This window comes from Phocoena sinus, chromosome 4 (genome assembly GCF_008692025.1).
Source record: "Phocoena sinus isolate mPhoSin1 chromosome 4, mPhoSin1.pri, whole genome shotgun sequence".
Classification (NCBI taxonomy): Eukaryota; Metazoa; Chordata; class Mammalia; order Artiodactyla; family Phocoenidae; genus Phocoena; species Phocoena sinus.
Genome location: NC_045766.1, coordinates 53,594,770 through 53,610,686, shown reverse-complemented (window position 1 = coordinate 53,610,686; position 15,917 = coordinate 53,594,770). Strand labels below are relative to the sequence as shown.

Here is a 15,917-nt window from a genome sequence, read left to right as displayed (position 1 = left end):
AAAACAGTAAATAAATTTTTCTCCCTACTTCATGATAATGATTTCCTTTCAAAATCAAGTGAGATGGTAAGAAATACTTGACTGAGGAAGTTTTCTAACAAAAGAGGGAGATGATCACAGATACTAAGTACTTTTCTACCTACCCTGAGCATTTGAAATCTGTATCTCTTTCTTTTCTTAATTATCAAATTTTAGCTAGATAATATTTTAACATTTAAGTAAATACTATATCTAAATAAAGACTCCAAATATGAGGCCTGTACTCATTTTGTGTGTGTGTATTAGTGTGTTTTCTTTTTTTATAGAAGTATAGTTGATTTACAGTACTGTGTTAATTTCAGGTGTATGGTGTAATTATTCAGTTATATTTTTTTCTTATTCCATTATAGGTTATTACAAGATATTGAATATAATTCCCTGTGCTATACAGTAAATCCTCATTACTTATCTATTTATGTATAATAGTTTGTATCTATTAATCCCATACTCCTAATTGGTCCCTCCACCATCTCTCCCCTTTGGTAAGCATGTTTGTTTTCTGTGTCTGTCTCTGTTTTGTGTACAGTTTTCTTTGTAATTTTATTTTTACATTCCACATATAAGTAAAGTCATATATTTGTCTTTGTCTGACGTATTTTACTTAGTATAATAATCTCTAGGTCCATCCATGTTGCTGCAAATGGTAATATTCTTTTTTATGGCTGAGTAATATTCCATTGTATACATATATCACATCTTAAGCCAATCATCTGCTGATGAGCACGTGGGTTTTTACATGCCTTGGCTATTGTAAATAGTGCTGCCATGAACGTTGGAGTGCATGTATCTTTTTGAGTTAGTGTTTTTGGTTTTTTCCAGATACATACCCATGCGTGGGATTGCTGGATCATATGGTAGCTGTATTTTTAGCTTTTTAAGGAACCTCCATATTGTTTTCCATAGTGATTGTACCAATTTACATTCCCACCAACAGTGTGTGAGGATTCCCTTTTCTACACATCCTATCCAGCATTTATTATTTGTAGACATTTTCATGATAGCTATTCTGACCAATAAGAGGTGATACCTCATTGTGGCTTTAATTTGCATTTATCTAATAATAAGCAATGTTGAGCATCATTTCGTGTGCCTGTTGGCCATCTGTATATCTTTTTTGGAAAAATGCCTATTTAGGTCTTCTGCCCATTTTTGGATTGGGTTTTTTGTTTTTTTCAATATTGAGTTGTATGAGCTGTTTGTATATTTTGGATATTAACCCCTGTTGTTCACATCATCTGCAAATATTTTCTCCCATTCTGTAGGTTGTATTTTCATTTTGTTGATGGTTTCCTTTGCTGTGCAAAGCTTTTACATTTGATTAGGTCCCAATAGTTTATTTTTGCTTTTATTCCTTTGCCTTTGAAGACTCATCTAAGAAAATATTTGTATGATTTATGTCTGAGAATGTTTTGTCTATGTTCTCTTCTAGGAATTATGGTGTCTTATATTTAGGTCTTTAAACCATTCTGAGTTTATTTCTGTATGTGGTATGGGGGAGCATTTTAATATAGCTGTCCAGCTTTCCCAGCATCACTTGTTGAAGAGACTGTGTTTTCTGCATTGTATACTTTTGCCTCCTTTGCTGTAGATTAATTGACTGTAAGTACATGAGTTTATTTCTGAGCTCTCTATTCTGTTCCATTGATCTATGTCTGTTTTTGTGCCAATACCATGCTGTTTTGATTACTCTAGCTTTGTAGTATAGTCTTAAGTCTGGACGGTTATACCTCCAGCTTTATTCTATTTCCTCAGGACTGCTTTGACAATTCTGGGTCTTTTGTGGTTCCATATAAATTTTAGGATTATTTGTCCTAGTTCTGTGAAAAATGTCATGGGTATTTTTAATAGGAATTGCATTAAATCTGTAGGTTACTTTGGATAGTATGGTCATTTTAATAATATTAATTTTTCCAATCCAAGAGCATGGGATATCTCCCCATTTCTTTAAATCATCTTCAGTTTCCTTTATCAATATTTCACAGTTTTCAGTGTATAGGTCTTTCATCTCCTTGATTAAGTTTGTTCCTAGGTTTTTTTTTTTTGATGCAACTTTAAATGAAATATTTTTTAACTTTCTGATATTTCATTATTAGTGTAAAGAAATGCAACACATTTCTGTATATTAATCTTGTATCTTGCTACCTTAGTGAATTCATCTATTAGTTCTAATAGTTTTGTTTGTTTTTTTTTTAGCCACTATTATATATTCTTTTTTTAATTGAGATATAACTGATGTATAATATTATATAAATTATAGGTGTACAACATAGTGATTCACAACTTTTAAAGGTTATATTCCATTTATATTTTTATAAAATATTGGCTATTTTTGCTGTGTTGTACAATATATCCTTGTACCTTATTTATTTTATTAATAATAGTTTATACCTCTTAATCCCTTATCCTATTGTACCCCCTGCACTGGAAACCACTAATATGTTCTCATTATCTGTGAGTCTGTTTCCTTTTTTGTTATATTCACTAGTTTGTTTTAATTTTTAGATTTCACATATAAGTGATATCATACAGTGTTTGTCTTTTTCTGTCTGAATTATTTCACTTAGCATAATATTTTCCAAGTCCATCCATGTGGTTGCAAATGGAAAAATTTCATTCTTTTTCATGGCTAAGTAGTATTCCATTGTGTGTGTGTGTGTGTGTGTGTGTGTGTGTGTGTGTGTGTGTGTGTACATCTCAGATCTTTTTTACCCATATCTTGGCAGTTGTAAATAATGCTGCTATGAACATTGGGGTGTATGTGTCTTTTCAAATTAGTGTTTTCAATTTTTTCATATATATATACTCATGAGTGGAATTGCTGGGTCATATGGTAGTTCTATTTTTAGTTTTTTGAGAAACCTCCATACTGATTTCCATAGTGGCTGCACTAATTTACATTCCCACCAACAGTGTATGAGCATTTCCTTTTCTCCATATCCTCATCTACATTTGTTATTTGTGTTCTTTTTGATGATAGCCATTCCGCCAGGTTTAAGGTGATATATCATTGTGTGTTGAATATCTTTTCATGTGCCTGTTGGCCATCTTAATGTCTTTGGGAGAATGTCTATTCAGGTCTTCTGCACATTTTTTAATTGGGTTGTTTGTTTTTTTTGATGTTCAGTTACATGAGCTGTTTATATATTTCATATATTAACCCCTTATTGATCATATTTATTAACATAGATTTTGGATTGTTATATTTTTATTTTCATTTGGCTCCAGGTATTTTTTTTTTATTTCCTCTTTGACTTCTTCAGTGATCCATTGATTGTTTAGTAGCATACTGTTTAGCCTCCACATGTTTTTGTTTTTTGCAGATTTTTTCTTATAGTTGATTTCTAGTCTCATAGTATTGTGGTCAGAAAAGATGCTTCATATGACTTAAGAAAATATAAATTTACCAAGGATTTTTTTATGGCCCAACATGTGATCTATCCTGGAGAATATTCCATGTGCACTTGAAAAGAATGTGTATTCTGTTGATTTCAGATGGAATGTTCTATATATATATATATATATATTAAGCCATCTGATGTAATTGTAAGGCCAGTGTTTCCTTATTGACTTTCCGTCGGAATAATATGCCCATTGATGTAAGTGGAGTGTTAAAGTCCTCTATTATTAGTGTGTTGCTGTCAATTTCTCCCTTCATGTCTGTTATTATTTGCTTTATGTATTTAGGTGCTCCTGTGTTGGGTGCAAATATATTTACAATTGTTATGTATTCTTGTTGGATTGATTCCTCAATCATTATATAATGTCCTCCTTTGTCTCTTGTAAGTCTTTACAAGTCTATTTTGTCTGATATAAGTATTGCTACCATGGTTTTCTTTTGCTTTCCATTTGCATGGAATGCCTTTTTCCATCCCCTCACTTTCATTCTGTTTGTACCTTTGGATCTGAAGTGAGTCTTGTAGGCTCACTTGACCCCAGTCGTGAACCCATATGTGTGGGTCTTATTTTTGTATCCATTAAGCCACTCTATGTCTTTTGATTGGAGCATTTGTCCATTCATTTATGGCAATTATTGATATGTGTGTTCTTATTGCCATTTTCTTAATTCCTTTGAGGTTATTTTCTCAGGTACTTTTTGTAATATATATATGATTGTTTTAAGCTGTTGATCTCTTACTTTCAAATGAGTTTTAACAAGCCTGCATTTGTACTCTCCTCCCCTAATGATTTTGTGTATCCCTTAACTGCTTACTGTGGATATAGATGATTTTACTATTTTGTCTTTTAGCTTTCCTACTAGCTTTGCATATGGATGATTTCCTACCTTTACAGTATGTTTGCCTTTACTGATTAGCTTTTCCATTTTGTAATTTTTATGTTTCTAGTTGTGGCCTCTTCTTTTTTGCCTAAAGGAGTTCCTTTAATAGTTGTTGTAAAGTTGGCTTGGTGGTGCTGAACTATTTTAGCTTTTGCTGGTCTGTAAAGCTTTTGATCTTTCCATCAAATCTGAAGGAGAGCCTTGCTTGGTAGACTATTTTTGTTTGTAGGCTTTTCCCTTTCATAACTTTAAATATATTGTGCCACTCCCTTCTGACCTGCAGAGTTTCCACTGAAAAATCAGCTGATAGCCTTATGGAAGTTCCCTTCTATGTTATTTGTTGCTTTTCCCTTGCTGCTTTTAATATTTTCTCTTTATCTTTAACTTTTGTGATTTTAATTACAATATGTCTTGTGTGTTCCTCTTTGGATTAATCCTGTAGAGGACTCTCTGCATCTCCTGGACTTGGATGTCTTTTTCCTTTCCCAGGTTAGAGGAGTTTTCCTACATTATGTCTTCAAATATATTCTCAGGCCCTTTCTCTCTCTTTTCTCCTTCTCGGGCCCCTATAATATGAATGTTAGTGTGCTTGATATTGTCCCAGATGTCTCTTAAACTGTCCTTATTTCTTTTTCTTTTTCTTTTTTTTTTCTGTTCAGAGCAGTGATTTCCACTACTCTGTCTTCCAGCTCACTGATCCATTCCTCTGTATCATTTAATCTACTGTTGGTTCCTTCTAGTGTATTTTTTATTTCAGTTATTGTATTCTTCATCTCTGTTTGGTTGTCTTTATATTTTATAACTCTTTTTTAAAAACTTCTAACTCCTAGCTCTGTGCATACATTCTCCTCCTGTGTTCTTTGATCATTTTTATGATCATTACTCTGAATTTTTTCTTAGGTAGATTGCCTATCTCCACTTCACTTAGTTCTTTTCAGGTTTTATTTTGTTCCTTCATCTGGAACATGTTCCTCTGTTGCCTCATGTTGCCTAATTTGCTTTTTTTATTATTATGTTTCTGGTAGGTTGGTTACATTTCTCAGTCTTGGAGAAATGGCCTTTTTTAGGAGACATCCTGTGCATCCCAGCAGCACACTCCCCTCTCATCACCTGAGTTATATGCTCTAGGGTTTCCTCCATGAGTGCTGTGTAGGTTCTTCTGTTGTGATGGGCTAACTGTGGGCTGTATGGTGAGCTTGGTTGGCCCCCAGTCCAGTTGGTTGCCAGGTCTTACCTTGTGTGGATGCTGCTGGCCACTAGTTGGTGGGACCAGGTTACAAAGTGGGTGACTGTGGAACCCCAGGGTGTCCTGGAACTTATGCTGGCTCACTGGTGGGCAGAGTTAGGATCCAGAAGACTCTGAGACTGCTGTCTGCACACTGGTGGGTAAAACCAGGTCCTGGGGTTAGTGTTGGCCTACTGGTGGGAAGAGCTGGGTCATACAGTCTTGTTGTAGGACCAAGGGTCCCAGATCTAATGTCAGGTTGCTGGAGGGGGTTTCCAGTTCCTGACAGTTGGCATGGGGTCCAGGGTGTCCTGAAGCATGTGTTGGCATGCTAGTGGTCATGGCTGGGGTCCAGCTGATCCCATGGCAGGGTCTGGGCTGCTGATTGTCAGGCTGGGTCTGCAGGTCGCGGGATTGTGGTTTTCTTGAGTCTGATGTCTTTCCCCTGGTGGGTGAAGCTGGTCCAGAGGTTAGAGAAGGCTCCCTGGAGGGCAGGGCTAGGGCCGGGGGGATTCTGGGACTATTGCCTTCCCACTGGTGGGTGGAGCTGGGTGTTGGGCCCTGTGGTGCTTAGGGCCGTATCCAAAGGCAGCTGTGAGCTCAGAGGGTCTTAAGGCAGCCTGTCTGTTGATGGCTGGGGCTGTGTCCTCACCCAGTTAGCTCTTTGGCCTGAGGCATCCCAGCACTGGTGCATACAGGCTGTTGTGTGGGGCCAGGTCTTGGTGCTAATAAGCTGGAGGGAGGATTCCACAGTGGTGCTCACCAGCACCAGTGTCCACGTGCTAGAAGGAGCTTCCGAAGATGGCTGCTTCCAGTGTCTATATTCCCAGGGTGAGTTACACTTGCCTCCTGCCTCTCTGGGAGACTCTGATCCAGGGTCCTCTCAAATTACGTCTTCTGCCCTGGGCCCCTGATCATGTGAGATTTTGTGTGTGTACTTCAAAAGTGAATTGTCTATTTCCCCCAGCCATCTGGGACTCCTAAAATTATTCCCCACTGGCCTTCACAGCCAAATGCTTTGGGGACTCTTGTTCCCAGTGCAGGACACCCAGGCTGGGGAGCCCAGATCTCTCACTCCTTTGGAAGAACCTCTGCAATATGATTATTCTCCAGTTTGTGGGTCTCCTACCCAGGAGTATGGGACTTGACTATATTGCAAGTCTGCCCCTCCTACCCATCATGTTATGGTTCCTTCTTTGTAGAACATCTTTTTTGGTAGGTTCAGGTCTTTTTCATCAGTGGTTGTTCTGCAGATATTTGATTTTGGTGTACTTGTGAGAGGAGGTAAACTATGGTCTTTCTACTCTGCCATTCTGGCCCATCTCTATTAGTTCTAATAGTTTTTGTGTAGAAACTTTAGTGTTCTCTATATAGAGTATCATGTCATCGCAAATAGTGACAGTTTTACCTTTTCCCTTCCAGTCTGGATATCTTTCTTTTATTTCCTTTTTCCTTTCTTTTATTTCTTTTTGCTGTGGCTAGGACTTCCAATACCATGTTGAGAAGTGGTGAGAGTGCACGTCCCTGTCTTGTTCTTGAATTCAGCAAAAGGATTTCAGCTTTTCACCAATGAGTATTATGTTGACTATGGGATTGTTGTAAATGGCTTTTATTATGTAATAATATGTTCCCTCTATACCCACTTTGATGAGAATTATTTTCATGAATGGATGTTGAATTTTGTCAAATGATTTTTCTGCATCTAATGAGATGATCGTGGTTTCTGGTTAAGTTAATGTGGTGTATTACATTGATTTGCATATGTTGAACTATCTTTATGACCTTGGAATGAATCCAACTTGGTCATGGTGTATTATCCTTTTTACATATTGCTGGATTTAGTATACTAATATTTTGTTGAGGATTTTGCATCTATAGTCATCAAAGAAGATATTGGCCTGTAGTTTTCTTTTTTTGTAGTGTCTTTGTCTGGTTTGGTATCAGGGTGATGATAGCCTCATATAATAAATTTCACAGTGTTCCCTCCTCTTCAGTTTTTTGGAATAGTTTGAGAATGTTAGGTATCAGTTCGTCTTTGTATGTTTGTTTGGTAGAATTCCCCAGTGAAGCTATCTCCAACAGTTTCTAGTATTTAACTTCTGTTCTTAAATTTTCCTTGTTCTATATTTGTCATCTACCATCACAGGCACTGCCAACAGCATCACCAAAGTGATTGGGCATAGAGGGAATTCCTTTAAAAAAAGATTCCTTACCACTCTCTTAGAGGTTTTATAAGACCATCCTGCTGTGAGTCAACTCAAATCAACTGGATATTTCATCTGCAATAAAAGATGTAGGCTCCTTGGGGACATCTTGTATAACATTATTCAATACAACTATGAATAGATATATGTAATTTTTAATTTGGCTGCATTACACTAAGGAAAAAACAGATGAATTAATTTTACTATATTTACTTAACTCACTATTATCACTTCAATGTGAATCAGTATAAAATTACTAATGGGATATGTTTCACTTTATTCTTTCTTTTTTCAGAAAGTCTTAAAATCCAGTGTATATATTATACTTTTAATATCTCAGTTTGGACTAACTACATTTCAAGTTACCAACAGGTTGCTAGTGGCTACCATACTGAACAGCATAGATAAAGAGGTTCAGATCACATAATTATGAACTGTTTTTAAGTTAAACAGCTAACTGTTTAAATAGAAAAAAAACTTTATTCAGGATATTTTTTATTTCCCTATGAGCAAACCAAAGAGTCGAACTCATTTTACTTTACTATATTCCATATAGATAACTGATAAGAGAGTAGCAAGAAGCAAGACATTTAAAATAATGATTGTTGAAAGATATTCCTAAGCTTTTATTTTAAAGTGAACATAAGTAATAAAATGAAATCTGAAATAACAGTTTATTTCTTAACATTCACTTAAGTCAAGTACTTGGAGCTAAAAAAATATGTGGCCTATATATAGGTGCTGTTTTTGAGTTATGAGACTGCTAAACGCTAGGTTATCCTAACTTTCATTATTTAGCATTTTAATAGCTAAAAAAAAGACAAATATCTTATAAGCTTGTTAAAAGAACTTTGGAGATGTCCTCCCACAGCTGAGGCCTTGCCATCATATAATTCAAAAAAAGAGTAAGGATAAATGACCACATTATCAAATGCTGAAATAATGGTGTATGTTAGAGATGTTGACGGATCTTTAATTGTAGCAGCACAGTGTGCTGCTCTATGTACCATACATCATTGATAACTAGGAATTTAGGATGCAGTTTTCTGCCTTGACCTTCAAGCTCCAACTGTGTTTTGACCATCAAGAGTCTGTAAATAATGTAATTTACAATCTCTGAAAAGAGACTATGTGGACACAATAAACCATATATGTTACACGGGGAAAAGGGAGATATATCGTTGGCCTTATAGCCTCAAATTCAGTCAACGTTACACTCAAAATTCACTGATGTTAACACATCACTTTTTAGTCAGTGTTAAATGGCTAGTGTTTATCCTCAGGTCTTTTATTTATGATCCTATAACCCAGGCTCATTTTAGAGAACTTTAGATATGGCCTAGTGAGTCTTTAATATTTAGGTCTCAAAGGTTGCTCAGCAAACTTTTTTCTGACTATCATCACTGTAGGATGAACACCTGTGACCTACAAAAAAGTAAAAATTTTACCCTCCTGTTCCAGAAAGGGAAAGCTGAAACCGGGATAAGTTTATGTATCGTAATACTCCGAGGTCATGCTTCTAGAACACAGCAATCAAGCTAGTTAATAAACTAAAATAGCATCTGCACAGTCAAATAATTGTCACAAAGGCCAACAGACTGTCTATTGAGGGAGACAGAATAATACTGAATAACTGAGGCAGCAGCGAGGCACAATGACACCAGGTAGAAGTAACCAATAAGAACAGAGGAATAAAAAAGGGAACTTACCAAAACACTGAACTACTCATTCAGTTTTCTAGTTTTCAGCAGTAAATCATCTATAGTTACTTAGTCATAGGGGCAAATAACTCACTAATCTTTGACGGCTTTGTTATATTAGTAGAGAATACATAACTTTGATGACTTTCAATTGGCAAGAGAATGCCAAACATTGTTAAGGAGATTTTGAGAAAGGTAAACTGATACCTTTCAGAAAGCTTTCCTTGAGAAATGCCCTTCCATTGTTATCTCTTATAGACCAAACTCTTGACTAATTTATAAGACTCTACCTAGATCCTACCCATCTGAAGAAATAAAAAAATCCTCTCACTCCTCCTAGCTATAACTCTTAGAATATATTACTTTTAGCCTTATTTGACAGTTATTTTTGGAGATATTTTGTATCTGTATTAGATTATAAGGACAGAGGAAACACTAAATTACCATAGTGGTTATAACAGCAGGAAGGGGCTACTATCCCTAGGGCTGGGAAATGGCAAGGTTGGAACTATTAAAACTTAGAAGGTTGGAGGAGGTGTCCTACAAAGCTGAAACTCAGACCTCTGAATAGGGATTACCGCTTGGCTGTTGTTAGTATTGCTGAGCTCAGAGATAGGACCCTGTGAAACTGGGGCCCAGACCTATGAGGAAGGGATTCTAGTCAGCCGGTGCTGGTGTCTCTGATGAGTATTATGAGGTTGGTTTAGCTAATGTTGGAAAAAGAGCAAATCAGAATTACTTGCTGCTACCAAGTGAACTGTCACTACCTGGGTGAAGAAGCATTGCAAGAGTGGCGATGACAGGAAAAGCAAGTAAAAACAGGAATAAAATGCAAATAGGAAGAAGCCTCTCTTCCTGCTCCAGGATTCCAGGTTTCCTTCAGTACTTTCCATGACAGAGTCTAGTGGGGAGTGAGCTGGCCAAGCAGAAATGTGGATTGCAGAGTCCCAACCCCAGGTTTACAGAATAGTATACAGAATGGGATTTCAACTGAAAGACTAAAGCTTAATAATGGCACATTTGTGAAAATAAAGCCGTTGTCTAATCCACACTCATATTCCTTACACTGTTTGGTGTAGTAGGTTGAGTGGTGACCCCAAAGATATGTCCATACCCTAATCCCTGAGACCTGTAAATGTTACCTGATTTGTAAAAAGTGTCCTTGCAGATGTGGTTAAGACTCTTGATATAAGCAGATCATCTTGTATTACCTGGATGGGCCCTAGATTCATTCACAAGGGTCCTTATACAAGAGAGGTAGAGGGAGATTACTTAAATACATGAAGAAGAGAAGAAGGCAGTGTGGAAACTGAGGTAGAGGTTGGGGTGATAGAGCCACATGGGCAGCCAGCAGAAGCTGCAAGAGGCAGAGGGAATGGACTCTCCCCTAGAGCCTCTGGAGAGAGTGTGTGGCCCTGGTAACACTCTGATCTCGTACCTCTGGCACCCAGACCTTTGAGAGAACAAAATTCTGTTTTAAGACAAGTTTTTGGTAATCTATTACGACAGGCACATGAAACTAAGAAACTTAGCTTATGCCTTGTATAGTGTCCCTCCATATCTGTGGGTTCTGCATCTGTAGACTCAACCAACCATGGATTATACTATTATATGCAAATATGTATGCATTTTACATAAGAGACTTGAGCATTCATGAATGTTGGTATCCATGAGGGATCCTGGAACCAGTCTCCCATGGATATCGAGGGATGACTATATATAAATAGAGATACTTACTAAAATTTATGAAATAAATGAATTAAATTGATAATCACAAAACTTGATTTATTTAATTAGATGAAGTTTCATTTATTTAGAAATTTTACAAATATAAAACACTAATAAGCTGAGGTAATTGAAATTTGACTAAACCTACTCTAAATTGTATGCAAAATTAACCATTTAAAAGTTTGAAGAAATTTGACTTTATGGGTTATCAAGACTTTCACTTGTGGCTTACAGTAATAAGTATATAAAAGTGAAAGCAGGGCTTCCCTGGTGGCGCAGTGGTTGGGAGTCCGCCTGCCGATGCAGGGGACACGGGTTCGTGCCCCGGTCCGGGAGGATCCCGCATGCCGCGGAGCGGCTGGGCCCGTGGGCCATGGCCGCTGGGCCTGCGCGTCTGGAGTCTGTGCTCCGCAACGGGAGAGGCCACGACAGTGAGAGGCCTGCGTACCGCAAAAAAAAAAAAAAAAAAGTGAAAGCAAACATTTTCTGAAATAAAATGAAAGAAAGTTATTCATCAACCTCCAGAAATTAATCTAGAAAAATGATTTCCTATATTTTTAATTCTTAATTTTCAATATCTGGAATGATTTTCTATTCATTTGATATTCTGCTTTAGAAAGGAAAAACTGGCACTATAAATCAGCTTTGAGAAGATGTCTATTATTTTTTCAGAACTGTCTATTTAATTTCATAGTTAACAGTTAAGAAAAGGAGAGAAGAATTGGGAACCAAGAGAATTTGCAGCAACTTGCAGAGAAGATACTTAATATTTGGTGCATATATTATTTTCTTTCCTCCTAAACTTTTGTATCTGACAAGACTACATTTTATTGGCTTTGAATGATATTATGTAAAATTAGATTGAGACAGCATATCTTCCAGATTCCCTGGTGGAGCATATGTAAGCTTTGATTAGAAAATAAGACCTACTATGATTAGCAATAAAAAAATTGGAGACACTTTAACTGGCACATTTGAAAGCTGTTCCTTCCAAAAATATTTGGCCCTGCTTCCTCTCATTTCACATTATTGTATAAAGAGCAGATTACTATTTGCATGTAATTATTTCTGGATGAGAAAGAGAAGGCAAGGTGAATTTTTATTCTACATTAGTACCAGCCAAATATAACCAGGCAGATACAAACAGAATTTCTTCCCAATACTATTTAGCCATTTAAAGTGCTTACCAAAAGTAATCTTACCTTGCCAGTCATATTATTTGGGCTGAAATCAGCACAACCTCTATTAGAAAACAGAGAAACTCATCTGGTCCACATCATAATGGTTAAAATCCATTGCTCACATGAGAAGCCTGTAATTCACCCTCACATCTAATCCATTGACAAGTTCTATAGATTCTACCTCCAAAATGTTACAAATTCATCTTCTCTCCATTCATCCTTCTATCAATATGATCTCTGGTGATAAATTTTATGTGTCAACTTGGCTAGGCTATGCTGCCCAGTTGTTTGGTCAAACACTAAATTATATGTTGTTCTGAAGGCACTTTGTATATGTAATTTAAATTTACAATCAGTTGACTTTAATTAAAGGATATTATTCTTGATATTGCAAATGGGATTCATCCAATCAGTTGAGGTCCTTAAAAGCAAAAACTGAGGCTTCATGGAGAAAAAGGAAGTCTGCTTCAAGACCATAGTATAGAAATCCATCCTGAATTCCCAGCATACTGCCAGCCTTACAAATTTCAGATTTAAGACCACAACGTCAACTTTTCCCTGATTTCCAGCCTTTCTGCCCTACAGATTTTGGACTTGCCAGCCTCCACAATCACAGGGACTGATTCTTTTAAATCTACCTATCTATCTATCTATCTATCTATCTTTCATGAGCCATCCATCCTATAGGTTCTTCTCTGGGGAACCCTGATACACTTACATCATTAAACTATAACATCATTTTTTTAAATTTATTTTTTTGTAGTATAGTTGATTTATAATGTGTTAATTTCTGCTGTACAGCAAAGTGATTCAGTTATATATATATATATATATATATATATATATATATATATATATATATTCTTTTTCACATTCTTTTCCATTATGGTTTATCACGGGATTTTTTTAATATAGTTCCCTACGCTATATAGTAAGACCTTGTTGTTTATCCAGTCTATATATAATAGTTTACATCTGCTAATTCTGAACTCCCAATCCATCCCTCTCCCATCCCCCCTCCCTCTTGGCAACCACAAGTGTGCTCTCTATGTCTGTGAGTCTGTTTCTGTTTCATAGGTAAGTTCATTTGTGTCATATTTTAGATTCCACCATATAAGTGACATCATATGATATTTGTCTTTCTCTGTCTGACTTCACTTAGTATGATAATCTCTAGGTCCATCCATGTTGCTGCAAATGGCATTATTTCATTCTTTTTTGTTTTTTTTTTTTTGCGGTACACGGGCCTCTCACTGTTGTGGCCTCTCCCGTTGCAGAGCACAGGCTCTGGACGTGCAGGCTCAGCAGCCATGGCTCACGGGCCCAGCCGCTCCGCAGCATGTGGGATCTTCCCGAACTGGGGCACGAACCCATGTCCCCTGCATCGGCAGGTGGACTCTCAACCACTGCGCCACCAGGGAAGCCCTATTTCACTCTTTTTTATGGCTGAGTAACATCCCACTGTATATATGTACCACATCTTCTTTGTCCATTCATCTGTTGATGGACATTTAGGTTGTTTCTATGTCTTGGCTATTGTGAATAGTGCTGCTATGAATATAGGGGTGTATGTATCTTTTTGCAATCCAGTGGGATTGCTGGATTGTATGGTGGTTCTATTTTTAGTTGTTTGAGGAACCTCCATACCATTTTCTATCATAGCTGCACCAATTTACATTCCCACCAACAGTGTAGGAGGGTTCCCTTTTCTCCACACCCTCTCCAGCATTTGTTATTTGTAGATTTTCTAGTGATGGCCATTCTGACTGGTGTGAGGTGATACCTCATTGTAGTTTTGATTTGCATCTCTCTAATAATTAGTGATGTTGAGCATCTTTTCAATGTGCTGTTTGGCCATCCGTATGCCTTCTTTGGAGAAATGTCTATTTATGTCTTCTGCCCATTTTTCAATTGGGTTGTTTGTTTTTTGTTGTTGTTGAGTTGTATGAGCTGTTTGTATATTTTGGAAATTAAGCCCTTGTTGGTTGCATCGTTTACAAATACTTTCTCCCAGTCCATAGTTTGTCTTTTCATTTTTTTTTTCTTTGCTGTACAAAAGCTTGTAAGTTTGATTAGGTCCCATTTGTTTATTTTGCTTTTATTTCTATTGTCTTGGGAGAATGACCTAAGAAAATATTGGTACAATTTATGTCAGAGAATGTTTTGCTTATGTTCTCGTCTAGGAGTTTTATATTGTCATGTCCTATATTTAAGTCTTTAAGCCATTTTGAGTTTATTTTTGTATCACATCATTTTTAATCTCTTCACTTCATTCATTACCTCTACAATTCCTTCTCCACATTACAGACAAGGATGGATGGATGAAGAATGGATGGATGGTTGAATTGTTACCCTGTGCTTAGAATCAGATTTAAAATGTACTGAAAATAACATCTCACCCCCTTCTTCATGATTCTAGGCCCTTGTCTAATTCTAATCTCAACCCATATTGCTCTCCCCCAATCAATTTGGACACCTTAAAAGAAAAAGTCCTGTTTCTTTACTTCTACACACTTATAAAATTTGTAATTACATATTTATTTCATTGTTTGCTTATTCTCTTTCTCCCCACTAAAGGGTAAAGTCCACAAGGTAAGGTCAATATTTACATTTTTGAGCACTGTATTCTGAGTACCTCGCATAGTTCTGGCATTTGGTAGACACTAAGTATTTGCTGAATTAATTAATGTAATGTAATCAATAGTAATCCTAGATAAATATTTTGAAAAAGTGGCACTGACTTCTAACTCACAGATAAGAAAAACACTAAAATTAACACAAAAATCAAAGGAGATACAAGAAACAAAGTGTCACCCAACCCATAGGCATCAGTCCTATAACCGAGGTCTGAGTAGTAGCAAAGGATTAAATAACTATTTTTCATGAGATAATATATATTCTGCTTTTGCTTCTCTTTACTAGGTTGAGATAGGATTATTTTATTCACCTTGACTTTTTTTTTAATCTGCTTTTTATCTTCTGTCTGTGAGGCTACTACAAATGTGGTCATGGATTTCATTTAAAAATAAAATTCAGAAAGACTGCAACTAGGTTTTATTACTTACTAATTTGTGGCATTTACCATCTCTGGGAACTTTGGGGGAAATTTTAATTTTTCTGAACTTTAGAGCCCTTATCTGCAAAATGGGGAAAATATCTACCTGGATGAGTGACTGACAGATTAGTAAATATGTATAGAGTGCACCACGGAAAAAATTGAATCTTCCATAAATACTCTTGGAGAGAATGTCAGAGTAAACGAGAAAGGGTTTTAAAGCCAGAAAGCCCTGGGTAAAACTCCCAGCTCCAACAACTATTATGTGCATTGTTTTGAAGGTCAGAGATAGATAGGCACCAAGTATATTAAATGCCTGACATGATTAGTATTTTAATTTTTAGAATTCTTATAGGCAGTATCCTTGAGTCTTTAATCTTTGCTTGACAGAAAAATGTATTATAAATTGAACACTCCCAATAAAACCTGGGCTATACCTCCACCATGGCCATTACCACCAATTGCAGTATAATGTAGATCCCAGCTCATTTAAGATCTAGAGAGAACAG

General features: G+C 36.5%; 1 protein-coding gene across 1 annotated transcript in view; it reads right to left on the bottom strand.

Annotated features, from left to right (window-relative positions):
* Window positions 1-15,917, bottom strand: part of NAALADL2 (N-acetylated alpha-linked acidic dipeptidase like 2) — a 1,193,283-nt gene that overhangs the window by 20,617 nt on the left and 1,156,749 nt on the right. The window lies entirely within an intron of this gene.